We start from the raw sequence: 21,041 nt of genomic DNA, 5'->3' as shown, positions 1-21,041 counted from the left end.
AGCCTATATGACAAAAGGCTATCCATCCTTAAGAATTCCCACAAATTGGGTTTCCCTGGTGGTGCAGTGGTTGGGAATCCACCTGCCAATGCAGGGGACATGGGTTCGAGCCCCGGGCTGGGAAGATCCCACATGCTGCGGAGCAACTAAGGCTGTGTGCCACAACTACTGAGCCTGCGCTCTACAGCCTGCGAGCCACAACTACTGAGCCCACATACCTAGAGCCCGTGCTCTGCAACAAGAGAAGCCACCACAATGAGAAACCCTTGCACCGCAATGAAGAGTAGCCCCCACTCACCACAACTAGAGAAAGCTTGTGCGCAGCAACAAAGACCCAACGCAGCCAAAAATAAATACATAAGAATTAAGAAAAAAAAAGAATCCCCATAAATCAAAAAGAGCAAAACAACCCAAGAAAAGAGGCTATAAACCAGAAATTCTACAAGAAATTCAAATGACAGATAAACATCAAAAATAATTAACCTCGTTAACAATGAAATATGAAATAAGGTGAGACAAGTATTTGTTGTCTAACAGGTTAGTGAAGATCAAAATACTGATAATATTCAGGTTCAGTAAGGCTAAGGCTGCTAGGCAATGGCGCACCCGCCACACAGATGAGGGAAGTAAAGCACAGCTACAGCTCTCCGGAGAGCAACGCGGCACTACCTATCCCAATTTTAATGTACACTCATCCAGGAACTCCACTTCTAGGGATATATTCACAGAAATATACAGTTGTCCAAAGATGTTCATTATAATATTATTTATAATGTCAAAATGTCAAACAGTGTAAATGTTCACCTATAGGAAACTTTTAACAAAATTTGGTAAACCACCCCTTAGAGGCAGCCACTAAAAGAATGAGGAAATACTTGTATGTACTAAAATTATATAACTTGAGTAAGGCTGAACATATGTGCAACATATATGTGTATACACGTTTTTAAAATCTCAGTATGACAATATGTATATGTGCATATTTCTAGCTATCTCTATACACATTAAAAGAAACATCTTTGGCCAAGCACAGCTGTGTGTAGCGTAAGGGAGGGCTCTCTGACTGGGCTCATGATGAACCACCAGCATCTAGAACAGTGCCTGGCACATCAGAGACACCTTGGTGAGTAAACAACAGAGCAGGAGAAAAGCAGAGGAGGGGGACAGTGCTAGAATATTAGTGTGCTGAAGACCAGGACCAAGAAGACAGACAGAGTCAGGGCTCAGCGGGCCGTTACACCACCCTGGGTGGGGAGTTCCCACGTCCTCGGAAGGAGGTGCTAGGAATCATGGGTGCCCTGTCTCTATCCAGACTGAAGACACAGTTTGTTTAGTCTGTATGATGTTATCTGATGTTTGGATTTATTTCAATTGATACTTTTAAATCAGGAGATTTCACATAAAAATGCAAGTTGTCAGCTTCATTCATTAGAAAAATCCCAGTGCTGGCCACACTGGGCCACGTCCCACCTGGCAACAAGAAGCAGGAGCTGAGAAGCTCCAGGCCACCAGGCTCACTGCGGTCATTACCACGGTCAACGTGCCTCCCCACACCAAAGCCAAGGGCCAGGCACTGTTCATCACCCAGGGAGCACTGCTGTTAGAGTGGAGAAGTGTTTCTATACTATACTATCAAAAGGGCCATTTCTGAAAGGGAGGAAGCCTCCATGTCCAACGCGCAGCATCTGGATCAAAGAGCCCCTCACAGGCCATGAAGACATGCGGAGGCAGAAACCAGAGATGGCCTGGCCTGCCAGAAATAAGGCCAAGTCCACAACTTCCTAATGCAATCACCGGCATCAACCAGAACCCAGGCTTGGCCTTCCTGACTGACATCAAAACCCACCAAACACTATCAGTATCTCTCTATAAGGCTGCTTACAAGTAACGAACTGAACATCTGATTCAATTCACTCACTCCCAGCCTATATTTATGAAACAGGATTTTCTATTGCAAAAATCAGCAAAACAAAGTGAAACTCCAAGATAAGACTTGAAGCTGAATTTTTCAAGCAACTCACTTGCAAATACATCAATCATAATAAAAGAAATGTGACTTAAAACTAAGCTGAAATATAATTTCTCATCTATCAGCCTAACAAAATGCAAAAGCCAGACAACACACTCTGCTGGTGAGGCTGTGGGGAAGCAGGCCCTCTCAGCTCTGCTGTGGGATGTAAGTGGTCCAAACCCAAGAAGGGATCTGGCACCATTTAACAGAGCTACACAGGCTCTTACTCTTGGACCCAGCAGTCCCACTATGGGATAGTCACTATGAATATCCACCTCCAAAATGAAAACACACAAGCGCAAAGTTTATTCAGTATAGCATTATTTGTAAATGCAAAATACTGGAAATAAACTACAAGTCCATAATATTTCAGAGACTGGTTGACTTTTTTTATGGTACACTCACTTAATGGAGTATTATGCAGCTGTACAAAAGAATGAGGGATATCTCCACCAACTGGTATAAAGCAATTTCCAGAACATATACTGTTAAATCAAATAAACAAAGTGTAAAAGACTATAAATGGGACATTAACTTTGTATAAGAAAGGGGAAAAGAAAGACAGACAGATGGACTAATGGAAGGATAGAGATACATCTTTTCTGCATTCTTTTTTTTACAGAAGTAAATAGATACATTCCAACAAACAAAAGTCCAGGACTGGACGGCTTTACTGATGAATTCCACCAAACATTCAAAGATGATTTAATGCCTATCTTTCTCAAACTCTTCCAAAAAAAATGAAGAGGAGGCAACACTCCCAAATTCATTTTACAAGGCCAGCATTACTGATACCAAAACTAGACACAGACATCACCAAAAAAGAAAATTACAGGTTAACATCCCTGATGAACATAGAAGCAGAAATCCTCAACAAAATACTAGCAAGCTGAACTCAACAATACATTAAAAGGATAATACACTGTGATCAACTGGGATTTATTTCAGGGATGCAAGGATGGTTCAACATCAGTAAATCAATCAACATGATACATTACATTAACAAACAAAGGGTAAAAATCACATGATCATCTCAACAGATGCAGAAAAAGCATTTGACAAAATTCAACATCCATTTAGAATAAAACTCTTAACAAAGTGGGTATAGAGGGAACATACCTCAACATAATAAAGGCCACATATGACAAGACACCCTGCTCAACAGCAAAAAGCTGAAAGCATTTCCTCTTATATCAGGAACAAGAAAAGGCTGCCCACGCTAGCCACTTTTATGCAACACACTGTTGGAAGCCCTAGCCAGAGCAATTAGGGAAAGGAGCAAAAGGCATCCAAATCAAAAAGGAAGAAGTAAAACTGTCGCTATCTTCAGATGACATGATGTGTATAGAAAACCCTCAGGACTCCACCAAAAACCTGTTACAGTTAATAAATGAATTCAGTAAAGTTGTAGGATACAAAATCAATACACAAAAATCTGTTAGATTTTCATACACTAAGAATTATTAGAGAAATTAAGAAAAAAACCCATTTACAATTGCATCATAAAGAATAAAATACTTAGGAATTTTCTGGCCAAGGAGGTGAAAGGTGCACACTAAGAACTGTACACTTAGGTATACACTAAGAACCGTAAACCACTGATGAAAGAAACTGAAGATGACACAAATAAATGGAAAGATATCCTGTGCTCATAGATTAGAAGGATAAATATTGTTAAAATGCCCATATTACCTAAAGCAATCTACAGATTCAATGCAATCCCTATCAAAATCCCAGAGGCATTTTTCACATAAGTAGAACAATCAAAAATCTGTATGGAACCACAAAAGATCATGAAAAGCCAAAGTAATCTTGAGAAAGAACAACCCTAGAGGCATCAAGTTCCCTGACTTCAAACTATATTACAAAGTTTTAATAGTCACAACAGTATGGTATTGGCATAAAAACAAACCCATAGGTCAATGGAACAGAACGGAGAGCCCAGCAATAAACCTACACAAATATGGTCAGTTAATTTATGACAAAGGAGGTAAGAAAACACAATGGGAAAAAGTCTCATCAATAAACTGTGTCGGGAAAACTGAACAGTCATGTACAAAAAAATAAAACGACCATTATCTTACACCATACGCAAAAATTAACTCAATATGGATTAATGAGTTGAATGTATGACCAGAGACCATACAACTCCTAGAAAAAAACACAGGTGGTTAAGCTTCTTGACATCTCTCTTGGAGATTTTTTTTTTGATCTGACTCCAAAGGTAATGGCAACAAAGGCAGAAATAAACAAATGGGAGACATCAAACTTAAAAGCCCTGTGCAGCAAAGAAAACCATCAACAAAATAAAAAGGCAATCTAGGGACTTCCTAGGTGGTGCAGTGGTTAAGAATTTGTCTGTCAATGCAGGGGACACAGGTTCGAGCCCTGCTCCGGGAAGATCCCACATGCTGCGGGACAACTAAGCCCGTGTGCCACAACTATTGAGCCTGTGCTCTAGAGCCCATGAGCCACAACTGTTGAGCCCATGTGCTGCAACTACTGAAGCCCACGTGCCTAGAGCCTATGCTCCACAACAAGAGAAGCCACAGCAATGAGGAGCCCACACACCACAATGAAGAGTAGCCCCCGCTCACTGCAACTGGAGAAAGCCCGTGTGCAGCAACGAAGACCCAATGCAGCCAATAAACAAATAAAAATAAATAAATTTTTTTTTTTTAAAAAGGCAATCTACTGAATGGGAGAAGAGATTTGCAAATCATGTACTTGATAAGGGGTTAACATCCAAAATATATAAAGAACTCATGCAACTCAATAGCAAAAAACAATCCAATTGTAAAATGGACAGAGGATCTGAATAGACATTTTTTCCAAACAAGAAACAGATGGCCAACAGATACATGAAAAGATGCTCAACATCACTAATCATCAGAGAAATGCAAATCAAAACCACGAGATATCACTTCATATCTCACACCGATCATCAAAAAGACAACAAACGACAAGTGTTGGCAAAGATGTGGAGAAATGGGAACCCACATGCACTGGTGGTGGGAATGTAAACTGGTGCAGCCACTATGGAAAATCGTATGGAGATTCCTCAAAAAAATTAAAAATAGAACTATCATATGACAATTCTACTACCAGCAATTTCATTATATCTGAAAAAAAAAAAACACTAATTTAAAAAGATATATGTACCCCTATGTTCACATGCAGCATTATTTACAACAGTCAAGATACAGAAGCAACCTAAGGGCCCATCAATAAATGAATGGATAAAGAAAACGTGATATATATAGACAGATATACAATGGAATCTTACTCAGCCATAAAAAAAGAATGAAATACTGCCATTTGCAACAACATGGATGGAACTTGAGGGTATTATGTTAAGTGAAATAAGTTAGACAAAGAAAGATGAATACTGCACTTCTATGTGAAATCTAAACAAAACTCAGATACAGAGAACAAACTGGTGGTTGCAACAGAGGTTGGGTGGTAGGTGAAATGGGTTAAGGGGATCAAAAGGTACAAACTTCCAGTTATAAAATAAATATACCATGCGGATATAGAGTGTGGTAACTATAGTCAATAATATTGTACTGTATATTCAGAAGCTGCTAAGAAAGTAAATCTTGAAAGTTCTCATCACAAGAAAAAAAATTTGTAACTTTGTATGGTGACAGATGGTAACCAAACTCTTGTTGGTGATCATTTTGCAATGTATACACATGTAGAATCATTATACTGGACACCTGAAACTAATACAATGTTGTATGTTAATTATACTCAGACAAAAATAAGCAGGTACATACATATCTGTAAATATATTTTTTTCTTAAAAAACATATTTCCTAGTTATGTCCAGTAAGAGAGTCTGGAAGCAATGACACCCTGTAAACATCTGCTTACTTCTGCAAAAGAGGAACTCAGAAAGAATAAGCCAGCAATGAAGGGAGTGGGTACAAGCAGACTGGCAGGACAGTGAAGGAAGGGGCACTACTGAGTACACCATCTCCTATCATTCTGACTTTTAGAATCATGTTAAAGTGTTACATGTTCAAAATGCAAAATTAAACCAATAAGGGTGAAGAACTCCCTAAAACTGAATGTAAACAGAAACAAATCTAACTCTGGAAAGCACAACACAATCATCAGTGGAACGGGGAAGGAAGGAACACGGAGCAACTCTATGTGCTGGGTAAGAACTAGGAGTCAATATCAACTCATGGTTTTTCCTTAAAACTCATTTCCTAATTCTGTCTCCTGAAATGGCCTGAAAGCAGTGACACCCTGGCAGAATGGAGGAAAACTAGGGGCAGAGAGCTCTGTGCAACAGGTAGCAACATACACAGCCTCGCCCGAGGCGGTGATGGAAGACAGAGAGAAAGGTTAGGAAATTTTAGGACAGTGGTTCTCAGCTGTTTTATCTCCATCTTTGAAAAAATAAAGTCACGCCCTCATTTAACACTATTTGTATTTCAAAGTCAAGTCAGTGATGGGACTACAAACAAATCCAAGAAGACTAAGTAAAGCTTCTCCTTTCAACTTGGGGGTCTCCTCAAACAGAGATGCTGCTGCACACACACCCATACTCTTGAACACCAGCAAAGAGTTCAGACTGGCAGGTGTGGTAACAGGCACAGGCGTTTAGGAAAGGCCAGGGTGAAGGACACCACTCAGGGCACCGCGGGAGCTGAGTCTTCACACACAGCAGGCCTCTGGGCGGCTGAAAGGCGTGCAGCATCAACTGGGGGATCTGAGGCCCTTGAGCTCCAGGCACCATCACCACCACCACGTCTCAGTTTTGTGAGAAAGCAGTTCAGGGGGAGCCAAGTGGGGACGGAGACTGACCCCCATCAGCAGAGTGGTGGCAGCTACACCACCAGGACCTTCATCTCCAGACACCCCAAGTCTAGCCACATGAAACCTCCCTCTTTTCCTGAAAAGCACTGCCATCCTCCAGAACTTCCCTTTGCAGAGAATGCTCTCTACACTCTACTTCCTGGTAACCTGTATCCAAGGGCTTTTTTTTTTAATACATTTATTTATTTATTTTATTGGCTGTGTTGGGTCTTCGTTGCTGCACACAGGCTTTCTCTAGTTGCAGCGAGCAGGGACTACTCTTTGTTGTGGTGTGTGGGCTTCTCATTGCGGTGGCCTCTCTTGTAGAGCACGGGCTCTAGGTGCATGGGCTTCAGTAGTTGTGGCACATGGGCTCAACAGTTGTGGCTCACGGACTCTATAGAGTGCAGGCTCAACAGTTGTGGCGCTCGGGCTTAGATGCTCCACGGCATGTGTTATCTTCCTGAGGCAGGGATTGAACCCATATCCCCTGCATTGGCAGGCGGATTCTTACCCACTGCACCACCTAGGAAGTCCCCAAGGGCTTTTTATAAGCTGTCTTTGTGCTGCCCTAAGTAACTTGGTAGACACCCCCAAAATGGACCAACTACTCTGCTAGAGGGAGTAAAAACAAGGCTTCAACTAAACACATTAAAAACAATGCTTTCACTCACCTTGAATTACTCCCCCACATTTTTAAAAGATTGATGGACAGATGTGTGATAAATCAGGTCAGTAAAATGTTAATTATAGGAAACTAGGCAGTGGGTATATAGGTATTTACCACAAAATTCTTTCAATCATTGTACATCTGAAATTTCTCATAGTAAATTGTTAGCGTCTATTATGATGGTAACGCGAGACGTCACTTAACAAAGGGCTATAACAAATGTCCTATTTGCTAACAAAACATTCATTCTTCTCCCACCTCAGAGCAGGTTATGAAGGTTCCATACTAGTTCCTAAAAACACGTTAAGTTCCAAAGATATAAAAATGGACTAAACTGAGTTTTAAAACTGTCTAGGAGGCATTACACCACGTGTACTACAGAGACCTGACCTCTGCGGGGGCTGCAGTGGAAACAGCAAAGCCCAGACTTCGTGCCTCCAATGTCCCTTCTGATTAAATCATGGTGTTGGTGGCAGGTCCTTAACCCAATGGGCCAGCGCCCCCTGTACCACACCAGGTGGGATCTATCTCAATTTGAGAGGAACATTCAAGACAAACTGAAGAAGTGCTTCCTTAAACACCAGCTAATAAAACTACAAGACACCCAATTCATTATTCCGCTGCTATTTCTCAACCTTTTTTTTCCCACTGTCCCCCTAAGAAGCCTATTTGGGCATTTCTCTCCCAATCATCCCCCATGAAGATGTAAACCACAGCTATGCTGTGTTATCTGTGAAGTACTAGGACCCTTTGAGAGGCCACAAACCACTGTCACACCTAACTTTTTTTCACCCTCCTCCCAAGAACCAATTCTGACCCCCTTGTGGGAGATATAACCCTCACCAAGAATGTAGCTTCTAATGTATAGAAAGAAACCTATTTCTGCTACTTTTCTGTACATCTAAAGTTATTCCAAACTGTGTATTTAAAAATTAAATAGACCAACTCTCAAATAAAAATCTTATAGTCTCAACCTGGATCAAGAAAATAAGACTCAACTATGTGCTGTTTACAAGAATACACTTTTAAAAGAAATGGATACCAGGGAATTCCCCAGTGGTCCAGTGGTTAGGATTCAGCGCTTTCTCTGCTGAGGGTTTGGGTTCAATCCCTGGTCAGGGAACTAACATCCCTAAGCTACGTGGCATGGCCAAAAAAAAAAAAATTAAAAAATTTTACAATTTAAAAAATAAAACAAATGGACTTCCCTGGTGGCGCAGTGGTTAAGAATCCACCTGCTAACGCAGGGGACACAGGTTTGATCCCTGGTCCAGGAAGATCCCACATGCCGCAGAGCAACTAAGCCCGTGTGCCACAACTACTGAAACCGGCATGCCTAGAGCCTGTGCTCCACAAGAGAAACCATCACAATGAGAAGCCCTCACACTGCAATGAAGAGTTGCCCCTGTTCACCACAACTAGAGAAAAAGCCTGCGCAAAGCAACAAAGACCCAACGCAGACAAAATAAAATACAGAAATGGATAGCAAATCAGTTAGTTTGGGGAAGTCAAGCATGAGGAGAAAAAGGGACCTCCTAGGTGGTGCAGTGGTTACAAATCTGCCTGCCAATGCAGGGGACACAGGTTCGATCTCTGCTCCAGGAGATCCCACATGCCACGGAGCAACTAAGCCCATGGGCCACAACTATTGAGCCTGCGCTCTAGAGCCCAAGAGCCAGAACTGTTAAGCCCATGTGCCGCAACAAGAGAAGCCACACAGCAATGAGAAGCCCATGCATCACAATGAAGAGTAGCCCCCGCTCACCACTACTAGAGAAAGCCCGTGTGCAGCAACGAAGACCCAATGCAGCCAATTAATTAATTAATTAAAAAAAAAAGAATGAGGAGAAAGAGCAAAGAGGAACTTCATCATGCTCAGGGTACTTCTGTACTGTTTGACTATAACGCAATGTGAATTGTTCATTCATTACTTGCATTAAAAGGCTGGCAACAATCCAAATGTCCTTGAACAAGTGAATGGATAAACTGTGGTCTATCCACACGGTAGACTGCTACTCCACAAAAAAAAAAACATTATTGGTACATGCAGCAACCTGGATGAATCTCAAATGCATAACGCTCAGTGGAAGAAGCCAGACTCAAAAGGCTCCACACCGTGTGAGCTCCTTTAACAGACATCCTGGAAAAAACAGAACACTCACTCAGGGGTCAGAGACTGCCAAGGGCCAGGGGAGGAGCTGACTTCAGAGTGGCAGCACAAGGGAACTGTCGGGAGGGAAGGAACTGTTTCGTACTCTAAATGTCGGGGAAATTATACATATTTGTCAAAATTCTCTGAATTCTACATCAAAAAGTGAATACTATTACACGTGCATTTTTTTTAAAAAGTGAAGTAGAATACCAAAATGAGGCCACGCAAAGACCTTCCCTTCCACTCAGAACATAAATGACTTTTAAAATTTATTTCTACAATATAATAATACACCAAAACAAGATAAAAATTTCTGTTGGTTAGAAATAAAGCAAAAATCACAGAAGGGGCAGGGCTGAGATAACAGGCCCAAAGGATGCTCTACCCAGAGGAAAACTCTAAGGGCTGGGGTCTTGATTCCTAAAGGCAATGGGGGCTGAGGAGCAGAGCCAGGGTCCACAGGAAGACGTGCAGGTCACAGCCACGAATCAGCTGCTTGCTCTCACAAAGGGAGGAGGCAGATGCCCCAGGTGCTCCCTGCCACCGCACTGGGAATGCGGGACCTGGGGGCAGGGAGGGGACGTGCAGACTGCTGGCGGGGATGGGGGGGCACGGGCTGCTGTGTGGCGAGAATGCCAACAAGACAATTCAAAACAGAAGCTGGACAGCCCCTGTGAATGGTCCATGTGAAGGACATCACACGCTGCCGGCGCGGGATGTCCAGCTTCATCCAGGACCCCCTGAATGCAAGCTCTGGCAGCTCACTCTTTCCTTCAACAGCCTCAAGGTTCTCATCTTCACCTGGAGGAGTCACATTCCAATCTTTTCATTTCTACCTACAAAACCCAAGGTCTACATCAAATCTCACCTCATGCATAAGTCCCTACTAGAAAAGCCAATGTCCCTCCTCTAAGTCACAGCATGTGAAATCTATTCCTCAGCCATCCCTATAATTTTTAATTACCCCTGTGTGCCTAGGTCCCTACCAAATCCACCTGCTTTAGAAAAGAATTTGTTCATTAATTTATTTACTCAACAAATATTTATTGAGCACATACTCCATCAAACACGATTTGAAGCACTGTGTGTACAATGGTGAACAAAGCAGGGCAGTACGGCAATGAACAAAGCAGTAAGCGCCAGACCCTCAGTGCAATGGCAAAGCTCGGTAAGGGACAAAGTGTGCAGGTGAGTGGTCAAGGCGCTGGGTTACCCAGCAGCCTCTCTGAGGAGGGAACTTCTGAAAAGAGAACTCACTGAGTGAGAGGCAGACCTGTGGCGCGTGCTCACAGGGACCAAATGTTTCAGACAGAGCCGAGGCGTGCCCAGGCCCTGAGCTGGGTGTGGCTGGAGCCAAGTGACAAGGAGTGGGGTTGGGGCGTAAAGTCACAGGAGCAGCAGGGACCTGGGCACGAGGGCTTCATAAACTACCTTAAGGACTTTGGCTTTTTTTCTGAGACAGATGAGAAAACACGGAGGGCTCTGAGCAAAGCAGTGTACCACCCAGATCTGTGTTGAGTCAACTGCAGAGAAGCTCAGCTCAGGTGAGCAGAGAGCAGGGAGGAGGTTGTGGGAATAACCTCTGCAAGATGACGTGCGGGGCTTAAACGACAGCTGAAGCCGAGAAGGCAGTGAGAAGCAACTCAAGTTTGAGAGTGATTTTAAAAATGCTGACCAATCAAATTTGGAACGTGGAAGAAATGCAGACATCCCACAGGGAACTCTGTCCTGAGCAACAGGAGGAACGGAGTTGCCTCTGACTGAGATTCAACAGTGTATAAGCAGGTTTCACACAAGTAAAAGTGGCTGTTTGGAGCGGGAAGATCCTGCCAGGAGATACACATTCAGGGTGTGTTGACAAGCAAGCTAGTGATGACACAGAATGAGATCACCCAGGTGTGCAGACCAGAGAGGAGGTGGGAGGACCACCCCGAGGCATTGTAATTTGTATAGTTTAGGGAGACAAGAAGGAACCAGCAAGGAGGCTGGGGAGAGAAGCCATCGGGGTAAAAGGACAACCAACAGAGTTGTGTCCCAGTGCCACCAGGGGACAGCAATTCCAGGAAGCCATGGGAGGCCCAGTCACAGGCTGCCAACAGAGGGACTTGGCAGTGGTGCCACCTAACCCCAAGAGGAGCTGTTTCAGAGGAGAGGTGGGACCAAAAGCCTAGCCTGAACCGAGTTCAAGAGAAATGAGAAGAGGAGGAAATGGTGGACTTTCCCGGTCGCTCAGTGGTTAAGAATCCGCCTGCCAATGCGGAGGACACGGGTTTCGGCCCTGGTCCAGGAAGATCCCACATGCCGCGGAGCCGCTATGCCCGTGCGCCACAACGACTGAGCCTGCGCTCTGAAGCCTGCGAGCCACAACTACTGAAGCACCCGCATCTACAGCCCGTGCTCCGCAACATGAGAAGCCACTGCAATGAGAAGCCCGCGCACCAAAGAGTAGTTCCCACTCGCCGCAACTACAGAAAGCGCGCACGCAGCAACGAAGACCCAACGCAGCCAGTAAAAAAATAAATGAAGAATAACAATAAAATGTGCTCATTTATTAATAAAAAAGAGGAAATGGTGACAGGGAGTTCGCGATTCTTTCTAATTCTGACATAAGAGGAAACTAAGACCTAGACCGGGTAACGGTAGCTGGGGCGTGGAGGGGGGCGGGGGGGTTGTATGTTGATGAGAATGCTTTGGAGAGGAGATAAACTGAAGGCAAAACAAGAATATTAGAGCCACAGCTTGGAATAGACAAGAAAGGGTGGATCCAATACAAGAAATTAAATAGATAACGGCTCACAGATACTACACCACTAACAGCAATCACTGTAGAGAATTTAAAGGCACCTGATCATGCCAAACTACACGTTTTTAAAAGCACACAAAATTACACTGTACAATCCCAATTATATTTTTAAAAATTACATGAATAAAACAAGGGACCATAAAGAAACTGCTAATTGTGCTTATCTTTGGGTGGTAGAATGCTTTATAGGTTTAAGATGTATTTTTACATTTTTTCCAACCATTCAGAGACCATATTTATATTTCACTGGTTCCACTAAAAAAGTTACAAAAACCACTTTATTGTACATATCATGTAAAAAAAATTTCATCAGAAAATACAGAGAAACAAAGAGAACAAAACTCATCTATAACGCCCAGGATAAGCAGTACTAGCATCCCGCTAGGTTATTTTTCTCTGTCTGATAAGGTGACATCTGAGCAGAGAAGCGGGCAGCCGATCTCTGCGGGAAAGCGTTCCTGGCGGAGGGGGCGGGCAGCGCAAAGGCCGGCGGGCAAGAAGGCTGAGCCGTCTGAGGGGTGCAAGTGGGCGAGGGAGGGGGGCTGGGGGCGCCCGCGCGGCGCCGCGGGGGTCCGCGGCCGACGCGTCTGACAAGTCACTTTCCCTCACGCGGGACAGCTCGCGCGAAGAAGCAAAGCGGCCCGATCCCCATCCTGTGGAAGGGATCCGGCATCGAACCCGCGTACCCAGATCAAAAGAAAACACAAGACCTGACCCTAATCCCGCGCAGCAAAAACAACGCGAGGAGCCCCGCGGCCCCAAGGCCGGCCCTCAGCGGGCCCACAGCGCCCCCGGCCGCCGCCGGCCCCCGTCACGACCGACCGGTCCCCGCGCCAAGCCAGCCCCATCCCACAGCCAGCATCGCGCGGGGCCCCCCCTCCCCGGGCCCCCGCCCGGGGACCCCAGGGGGAACCGAGGCCGGGGCGCAGGCCTATACGACCCCCGCCCCGTCGTCCCCGCCGCACCCACACCTACCCCGGGTCTGGGTCGCACTCTTCCTCGTCTAGCTGGGGCTGGGGCTGGGGCTGGGGCCCGGGCCCAGACGGCGCGGTTCCGCTCGCCACATCCGGGGCCCGGCCGGAGGAAGCGGCGGCGCGCCTGCTACGGCGAGCCGGAAGGGACGTGCGCCCCGCGCTCGCAGCTGCGCGTTGGCGCCTGGCGTGACGTCGGCGGAGCGGGAGGCGTCGAGACGGCGGGGAGAGCTAGACCGGCGAGGCGAGGGTGCGGGCTGATGGGGCGGCGGCGGAGCGGACGCCGGGTTTTGGAGCTCGGAGGTTGCCCTGGCGGCGCTGCGAGGACAAGGGTGTGGGCGTGCGCTCGCTCCTCCCGCCGCAGTTCCTATGAACCCTGTCTGTGGGCCCTGGGAGAAGGCCTGGGAAACGGGCAGGCCCGCCCACCCGCAGAGGCGGGCTCGGCTGCTGGCGCCGTGGGCGGGGTGAGGGGCGGGCAGGTGGGCTGGCCGGGCAGGTGGGCTGGCCGAGCAGGTGGGCTGGCCGAGCAGGTGGAAGGGGCAGCAGAAAGACGGCGGGAGCAGAGGAGGTCATCCCTCAGAAACAAACAAACGGTGCAGGGATACCTGGTGTCCACCTGGAAGTGTTACCCAGCTCAGCTCCACGCTTAAAGCCAATAATTCGAGAGGCAGGTATCTGGAGAAAGGAAAGGTGCTTCAATCAGAAAAGCTGGCAGTCTGGGGAGGAGGCGGATTGGTGTCCAGAGACCAACTCTGAGGATTCTACTCAGCCATGACAATTTTTAAAGGGAAAAAGCGGGGAGACTCTCAGGGAATCCTGGAGGCAGGAGGGTGGGTTCTGCATCCTTCTCCATTACCTGCAGACTGGCTGACGCTCTTCAGATATTATCTTGCTGGAGTGACCTGCCTGCAGGATTGCTAAGGGGGCTGCGGGGAGTAGTGAGCTAGTCATTTTTAAATGCTTAGTTCTTCATTCTGACTTCTTTTAATCTAGGAAAAGAATCAACAGGTTGGTCAAGGCATGGTGTGCATTCAGGAGAGCACAAATGAGGAATTAGGTTAAATTGCCTAGTGAGCTCATTCCTATAATTAGATTCCTTTAAGGTTAGAGGGGGACAGAAATGGGCAAACAGGAAGGAAGCATGAGAAGTGCTTTCATAAAGAATGGAGTTGAAAAATCAAAAAATTAAAATAAATAAAAAGAATAGAGTTGAACCCCAACCTCATGCTGTATACAAAGTGAGCTCAACATAGATGAAAGACCTAAATGTAAGTGCTAAAATTACAAAACTCTTGGAAGGAAACGTAGATGCAAGTCTTCAGGATCTTGGATGAGGCAGTGGTTTCTTATGACACCAAAATCAGAAGTAACAAAATAAAAAATAGGCTAGGCATCATCAAAATTAAAAACTTGTGCTTCAGGGACTTCCTAGGTGGCAGAGTAGTTAAGAATCCACCTGCCAATGCATGGAACATGGGTTCAAGCCTTGCTCCGGGAAGATCCCACATGTGATGGAGCAACTAAGCCCGTGTGCCACAACTATTGAGCCCGTGTGCCACAACTACTGAAGCTTGTGCGCCTAGAGCCCGTGTGCCACAAAAAGAGAAGCCAGCGCACTGAGAAGCCTGCGCACCACAATAAAGAGTAGCCTCCATTCGCCGCAACTAGAGAAAGCCCATGTGCAGCAATGAAGATCCAATGCAGCCAATAAACAAATTAAATAAATCTATTTTAAAAAAAATTTGTGCTTCAGATGAAACCATTAAAAAAGACAACCCACAGAGTGAGAGAAAATATTTGCAAATCGTATACCTAATAAGGGACTTGTATCCAGAATAAAGAATTTGCAACTGAAGAGTTAAAAGACAACTCATTTTAAAATGGGCAAAGGCATGGATAAACAACAAGGTCCTACTGTAGAGCACAGGGAGCACAACATTGTAAATTATACTTCAATACAAAAAATTTTTTAGGGACTTCCCTGGTGGCCCAGTGGGTAAGACTGCCCTCTCAATGCAGGGGGCCCAGGTTCGATCCCTGGATGGGGAACTAGATCCCGCACGCAGGCCGTAACTAAGAGTCCGCATGCTGCAACTAGGAAATAAAGAAAAGATAATGCATGCTCCAATGAAGATCCTGTGTGCTACAACTAAGACCTGGAGCAGCCTAAATACATAAATGCTTACAAAAATTTACAAATTATTTATTTTTATTGCCTGCTTTGGGTCTTTGTTGCTGCGCACAGGCTTTCTCTAGTTGTGGTGAGCAGGGCCTACTCTTCGTTGCAGTACACGGGCTTCTCATTGCAGTGGCTTCTCTTGTTGGGGAGCACAGGCTTTAGGCACACAGTCTCAGTAGTTCCAGCACATGGGCTCAGTAGTTGATGCGTGTGGGATCTTCCCAGATCAGGGATCGAGCCCGTGTTCCCTGCATTGGCAGGTGGATTCTTTTTGTTTTGTTTTTTTAAGCTCTTTATTGGAATATAATTGCTTTACACTGTTGTGCCACTTTTGCCGAACAACAAAGTGAATCAGCTGTATTTATACATATATCCCCTCCCTCCCGTGACTCCTTCCCACCTTCCCTATCCTAGCCCTCTAAGTCATTAACCCATCATCAAGCTGATCTCCCTGTGTTATGCAGCAGCTTCCCACTAGCTATCTGTTTTACATTTGGTAGTATATATATGTCAATGCTACTCTCCCACTTCGTCCAAGCTTCCCCTTTGCCCACCCCCACCCCCCATGTCCTCAAGTCCGTTCTCTACATCGGCATCTTTATTCGTGCTCTGTCACTGGCAGGCAGATTCTTAACCACTGTGCCACCAGGGAAGTCCCCCCCACCAATTTTTTTTTAATGGGCAAAGGACTTGAATACATGCTTCAAAACAAGATGTACAAATAAGCACATGAAAAGATTTTCAACATCACTAGGGATCAGGGAGATATAAAACAAAACCACAAGGATGGCTTGAATCAAAAGTCAGGTAACTGCATCTTTATCCTGGATTGTCCAGGTGAGCCCTGAATGTAATCACAAGTGGGAGGCAGAGGGAGATTTGACTCCAAAAGAAGTAGGAGGAGAGATGACAGAAGCAAGAGGTTGTGGGCTCTGATGCACGGAACGTGGGTAGACGCTGAAAAGAACAAGGAAATGAATTCTCCCCTAGAGCTTCCTACCAACACCATGATTGTAGCCCCATGAGACCCATTCTGGGGTTCTGTCCTGCATGACTCTAAGATAATAAATCTGCATTGTTTCCAGCCAAAAAAAAAAAGGTAACAACAAGTGTTCACAAGCCTATGGTGAAATCAGAAATCTCATACACTGCTAGTGGGAATTTAAAATGATGCAGCCACTTGAAAAGATGGTTTAGCAGTTCCACAAAAGAGTTGTTACGAGTTAACATATGACTTAGGAATTCCACTGCGAAGTATATACCCAAGAGAATTAAAAACACACATCCACATGGAAATGTGTATGAAAATATTCTTAGCAGCATTACTCATAATTCCCAAGAAATGGAAACAACCCAAATAGCCATCAATTGAAGAATAAATACACAAAATGTGGCATGTCCATATAATGGAATATTATTCAGCCAAAAAAAAGAGGATGAAATATTGACACAGGCTACAACATAGGTGAATCTTGAAAAATATATTACACAGAGTGAAAGAAGCCAGACACAAAAGGCCACATATCACATGATTCCATTTATATCAAAAGTACAGAATAGGAACTGCTGAACAATCATTGACAGGAAGACACTGTTACCAAAAAAGATACCCCACATCCAAAGACAACAGAGAAACCGCAATGAGATGGTAGGAGGGGTGCAATCACGATAAAATCAAATCCCATAACCTCTGGGTGGGTGACTCACAAACTGGACTCACAGAAGTCCACCCACTGGAGTAAGGGTTCTGAGCCCCATGTCAGGCTTCCCAACCTGGGGGTCTGGTAATGAGAGGAATAATCCTCAGAGAGTCAGACTTTGAAAGCCAGTGGGATTTGACTGCAGGATTTCCACAGGACTGGGGGAAACTGACTCCACTCTTGGAGGGCACACACCAAGTAGTGTGTGCACCAGGACCCAGGGGGAAGGAGCAGTAACCCCGTAGGAGACTTAACCCGACCTACCTGCTAGTGTTGGAGGGTCTCCTGCAGAGGTGGAGGAGGGGAGGTTGTGGCTCACCACGGGGACAAGGACACTGGCAGCAGAAGTTCTGGGAAGTACTCATTGGCATGAGCCCTCCCAGAGTCTACCATTAGCCCCACCAAAGAGCCTGTAAGTTCCAGTGCTGGGTCGCCTCAGGCCAAACAACCAACAGGGAGGGAACTCAGCCCCATCAGCAGAGAAGTGCATTAAAGTTTCACTGAGCTCTGCCCACCAGAGCAACACCCAGCTCTACCCAGCACCAGTCCCTCCCATCGGGAAGTGCACAAGCATCTTAGATAGCCTCATCCACCAGTGGGCAGAAAGCAGTAGCAAGAAGAACTATACTTCTGCAGCCTGTGAAATGAAAACCACAGCCACAGAAAGACAGAGAAAATGAAAAGGCAGAGGACTTTATACCAGATGAAGGAACAAGATAAAACCCCAGAAAAACAACTAAATGAAGTGGAGATAGGCAATCTTCCAGAAAAAGAATTCATAATAATGATAGTGAAGATGATGCAGGGGACTTCCTAGGTGGCACAGTGGTTAAGAATCCACCTGCCAATGTGGGGGACACAGGTTCGATCCCTGCCCCAGGAAGATACCATATGCTGCAGAGCAACTAAGTCTGTGTGCCACAACTATTGAGCCCATGTGCTGCAACTACTGGAGCCTGCGCACCTAGAGCCCGTGCTCTGCAACAAAAGAAGCCACCACAATGAGGAGCCTGCACACCACAATGAGGAGTAGCCCCCACTTGCCGCAACTAGAGAAAGCCCATGTGCAGTAACAAAGACCCAACACAGCCAATAAATACATAGTTTTATTTAAAAAAAAAAAAAAAGATGATCCAGAACCTTGGAAAAAGAATGGAGAAGATGCACCAAATGTTTAACAAAATTAAAAACAGAGATGAACAATACAATTACTGAAATGAAAAGTACGTTGGAAGGGGGATTCCCTGGAGGTGCTGTGGTTAAGAATCTGCCTGTCAATGCAGGGGACATGGGTTCAATCCCTGGGCCAGGAAGATCCCACATGCTGCGGAGCAACTAAGCCCATGTGAGCCTGTGTTCTAGAGCCCAGGAGCCACAAATACTGAGCCCATTCACCATAACTACTGAAGCCAATGCACCTAGAGCCCATGCTCCACAACAAGAGAAGCCACCACAATGAAGAGTAGCCCCCATTAGCCACAACTAGAGAAAGCCCATGCACAGCAAGAAAGACCCAACGCAGCCAAAAATAAAATAATAATAATAATAAATAATAAAATAAATTTTTTTTAAAAAAAGTACACTGGAAGGAATCAATAGCAGAATAACTGAGGCAGAAGAACAGATAAGTGACCTGGAAGACAGAATGGTGGACATTACTGCCACAAAACAGAATAAAGAAAAAACTGAAAAGAAATGAAGATAGCCTAAGAGACCTCTGGGGCAACATTAAATGCACCAACATTTGCATTATAGGGGTCCCAGAAGGAGAAAAGAGAGAGAAAGGACCTGAGAAAATATCTGAAGAGATTATAGTTGAAAATTTCCCTAACATGGGAAAGGAAATAACCACCCAAGTCCAGGAAGCACAGAGTCCCAGGCAGGATAAACCCAAGGACAAACACGCCAAGACACATAGTAATCAAATTGACAAAAATTAAAGACAAAGAAAAATTATTAAGAGCAATGAGGGAAAAATGACAACATACAAGGGAACTCCCATTAAGGTTAACAGCTGATTTCTCAGCAGAAACTCTGAAAGCCAGAAGGGAGTGGCACAATATATTTAAAGTGATGAAAGGGAAGAACCTACAACCAAGAATACTCTACTCAGCAAGGATCTCATTCAGATTCAACAGAGAAATCAAAAGCTTTACAGACAATGAAAAGCTAAGAGAATTCAGCACCACCAAACCAGCCCTACAACAAATGTTAAAGGAACTTCTCTAAGTGGGAAACACAGGAGAAGAAAAGTACGTACAAAAACAAACCCAAAACAATTGAGGAAATCGTAATAGGAACATATATATCAATAATTACCTTGAATGAAAATGGATTAAATGCTCCAACCAAAAGACACCGACTGGTTGAATGGATACAAAAATAAGACGCATATATATGCTGTCTACAAGAGACCCATTTCAGACCTAGAAACACATACAGACTGAAAGTGAGAGCATGGAAAAAGATATTCCATGCAAATGGAAATCAAAAGAAAGCTGGAGTAACAATACTCATATCAGATAAAATACACTTTAAAATAAAGAATGTTGCAAGAGACAAGAAAGGACACTACATAATGATCAAAGGATCAATCCAAAAAGAAGATATAACAATTGTAAATATATATGCACCCAAAATAAGAGCACCTCAATACATAAGGCAAATGCTAACTATTACAAAAGAGGAAATCGACAGTAACGTAATAATATGGGGGGACTTTAACACCCCACTTACACCAATGGACAGATCATCCAGACAGAAAACAAATAAGGAAACACAAGCTTTAGATGACACAACAGACCAGATAGATTTAATTGATATTTATAGTACATTCCATCCAAAAACAGCAGGTTATACTTTCTTCTCAAGTGCACACAGAACATTCTCCAGGATAGATCACATTTGGGTCACAAATCAAGCCTCAGTAAATTTAAGAAAATTGAAATCATATCAAGCATCTTCTCTGACCACAACACTATGAGATTAGAAATCAATTACAGGAAAAAAACTGTAAAGACAGAAACTCATGGAGGCTAAACAATAAGCTACTAAATAACCAAGTGATCACTGAAGAAATCAAAGAGGAAATCAAAAAATACCTAGAGACAAATGACAGGGAAAACACAATGATCCAAAACCTATGGGATGCAACAAAAGCAATTTTAAGAGGGAAGTTTATAGCAATACAATCCTACCCCAAGAAACAAGAAAAATCCCAAATAAACAATCTAACCTTACACCTCAAGAAACTAGAGAAAGAAAAAACAAAACCCAAAGTTAATAGAAGGAAAGAAATCATAAAGATAAGAGCAGAAATAAATGAAATAGAAACAAAGAAAACAATAGCAAAGATCAATAAAACTAAAAGCTGGTTCTTTGAGAAGATAAAATTGATAAACCTTTAGCCAGACCCATCAAGAAAAACAGAAAGAGGACTCAAATCAATAAAATCAGAAATGAAACAGGAGAAGTTACAACAGACATTGCAGAAATAAAAAAAAATCATAAGAGACTACTACAAGCAACTATATGCCAATAAAATGGATAACCTGAAAGAAATGGACAAATTCTTAGAAAGATAAAAACTTTCAAGACTGAATCAGGAAGATATAAAAAATGTGAACAGACCAATCACAAGTAATGAAATTGAAACTGTCATTAAAAATCTTCAAACAAGGGCTTCTCTGGTGGCACAGTGGTTAAGAAGGCACCTGCCAATGCAGGGGACACAGGTTCAATCCCTG

At 44.2% G+C, this 21,041-nt stretch overlaps 1 protein-coding gene across 18 annotated transcripts in view; it reads right to left on the bottom strand.

The window, feature by feature from the left end:
• The window catches only part of EP400 (E1A binding protein p400), a 110,677-nt gene extending 97,109 nt beyond the window's left edge, over nt 1–13,568 (bottom strand). For 17 of the 18 annotated variants that reach the window (XM_057743975.1, XM_057743989.1, XM_057743976.1 and 14 more), the window contains exon 1: nt 13,421–13,533. The gene's annotated coding sequence lies outside the window, so the exon portion shown is untranslated. Of the gene's footprint in view, nt 1–13,420 lie in introns of all 18 variants that reach the window. The other variant, XM_057743990.1, reaches the window with a different exon arrangement.
• Between the last annotated feature and the right edge of the window lie 7,473 nt (nt 13,569–21,041).

Source organism: Hippopotamus amphibius, chromosome 8 (genome assembly GCF_030028045.1).
Source record: "Hippopotamus amphibius kiboko isolate mHipAmp2 chromosome 8, mHipAmp2.hap2, whole genome shotgun sequence".
In the NCBI taxonomy this organism is placed as follows: domain Eukaryota; kingdom Metazoa; phylum Chordata; class Mammalia; order Artiodactyla; family Hippopotamidae; genus Hippopotamus; species Hippopotamus amphibius.
The sequence above is the reverse complement of the archived record's forward strand: the minus strand, read 5'-3'. Positions and strand labels throughout refer to the sequence as shown.